This window comes from Hyla sarda, unplaced genomic scaffold (assembly GCF_029499605.1).
Source record: "Hyla sarda isolate aHylSar1 unplaced genomic scaffold, aHylSar1.hap1 scaffold_981, whole genome shotgun sequence".
NCBI lineage: Eukaryota > Metazoa > Chordata > Amphibia > Anura > Hylidae > Hyla > Hyla sarda.
The window spans coordinates 47,501-50,000 of record NW_026611011.1 but is presented as its reverse complement, the minus strand read 5'-3'; the positions used below and the strand labels follow the sequence as shown (position 1 = coordinate 50,000).

The following is a 2,500-nucleotide window of genomic DNA, read 5'->3' as shown; positions in this document are numbered from 1 at the left end:
AGTGCTAAGGGTCCTGGGTGCAACAATCTTTCAATGGGGAATAGCCGCACTGAGTTTGTCAAGTGCACCCATGTTTGCAACTCCAACAATACACACGTATGTATGTATGTATGTATGTATGTATGTATGTGTATCTATCTATCTATCTATCTATCTATCTATCCACCCAACTATCTCTATATATATTTATCTCTCTCTCTCTCTATATGTATATATGTATATACATATAGAGAGAGAGAGAGATGGAAATACTTTTTTAAACATGTTTTCACCTCATTTTTACCTTCTTTTTTTCTTCTCTCCATGTTTTCCTTCTTTCCTATGCTGCTGCTTCTTATTTTTCTTCTTTTTCAAACCCTATCATTGAACTATTGCTTATTCAATACCACCAGCAGATGGAGACACTATATTACAACATTAGTTGTGAGCAGCAGTTTGTACAAACAAATGCCTCATAGCTGATGTCCTATCCACCTAGGCACATAGGCACCACCTATTGTCTTTTGCCTGCAGTAGGGGCCCACTGGACTAGCCAGCAAGCAGCTGCAGCAAATAAACAGATAACCTTTCTTTCCAACACTGAAACCTGGTGGTGCACTTAATATCTGCTATCAGATAGGGGACATATCAGATATTAAACTGATATAAACAGACACCACATTTGATACCAGCCAAAAGGAAGGATGAGAAGTGATAACTGTGAAAGGGGAGGAACCAACGCTGTCCCCTTCACATGCACCATCACTACTTGTAGGAAGGGAGGCTGGCTGGCAGCCTCCCATACACACTCTGGCTGGGTGGCAGTCACCCACCAGTACACACAGCAGACCCTAAACCCATATCATTATTGCTAAGCAGGAAGATGGGAGTCCATTTCACTCTGATGGACCATTTTTAAATGCAATCCATAACCTGGCTTTGGCAGGAACCCTTCTTACTCCTCCTACTTGCATTTGATACTGGGTTTAGGATCTGCATAGGAAACACACACACACACACACACACACACACACACAAGCACACACTTACCTGTGTTGCCTGCTGACGCCTCCTTGGCTGTCCCCAAACGGTATAAAACCAACAGCCATGGGAAGCTGTAAGGATAGAGAACATACCTGCATCCTATTGGACTCACTTGTCTTGGTTAAATCCAACTTATTTGACAACCTATGGTGCTGCTACTTCTGCTCATGGCAGTGCTGCTTCTGACAAGGCTGTTCTTTGGTGAGCCTAGGCGACATCACAATCTCCATGGTTACATACACAACAAAGGTCAGATGTTGTTTACACCTGGCCATGCCAGTGGTATTGAGTAGCATATCACAGTGCTAAGGGTCCTGGGTGCAACAATCTTTCAATGGGGAATAGCCGCACTGAGTTTGTCAAGTGCACCCATGTTTGCAACTCCAACAATACACACATATCTATGTATGTATGTATGTGTGTATGTGTGTATGTGTGTATGTGTATCTCTCTATCTATCTATCTATCTATCTATCTATCCACCCATCTATCTCTCTATATATTTATCTCTCTCTCTCTATATGTATATATATAATTTTTTTCTCTTTTAAATATATATATATATATATATATATATATATATATATATATATACATATAGAGAGAGAGAGAGAGAGATGGAAATACTTTCTTAAACATGTTTTCACCTCATTTTTACCTTCTTTTTTTTCTTCTCTCCATGTTTTCCTTCTTTCCTCCTTTTTTCATATGCTGCTGCTTCTTATTTTTCTTCTTTTTCAGACCCTATCATTGCACTATTGCTTATTCAATACCACCAGCAGATGGAGACACTATATTACAACATTAGTTGTGAGCAGCAGTTTGTACAAACAAATGCCTCATAGCTGATGTCCTATCCACCTAGGCACATAGGCACCACCTATTGTCTTTTGCCTGCAGTAGGGACCCACTGGACTAGCCAGCAAGCAGCTGCAGCAGCAAATAAACAGGTAATCTTTCTTTCCAACACTGAAACCTGGTGGTGCACTTAATATATGCTACCAGATAGGGGACATATCAGATATTAAACTGATATAAACAGACACCACATTTGATACCAGCCAAAAGGAAGGATGATAAGTGATAACTGTGAAAGGGGAGGAACCAACGCTGTCCCCTTCACATGCACCATCACTACTTGTAGGAAGGGAGGCTGGCTGGCAGCCTCCCATACACACTCTGGCTGGGTGGCAGTCACCCACCAGTACACACAGCAGACCCTAAACCCATATCATTATTGCTAAGCAGGAAGATGGGAGTCCATTTCACTCTGATGGACCATTTTTAAATGCAATCCATAACCTGGCTTTGGCAGGAACCCTTCTTACTCCTCCTACTTGCATTTGATACTGGGTTTAGGATCTGCATAGGAAACACACACACACACACACACACAAGCACACACTTACCTGTGTTGCCTGCTGACACCTCCTTGGCTGTCCCCAAACGGTATAAAACCAACAGCCACGGGAAGCTG

General features: G+C 41.8%; 1 pseudogene; it reads right to left on the bottom strand.

Moving 5' to 3' along the window:
- Window positions 1-2,000: 2,000 nt before the first annotated feature.
- Window positions 2,001-2,108, bottom strand: LOC130351505 (U2 spliceosomal RNA; annotated as a pseudogene).
- Between the last annotated feature and the right edge of the window lie 392 nt (window positions 2,109-2,500).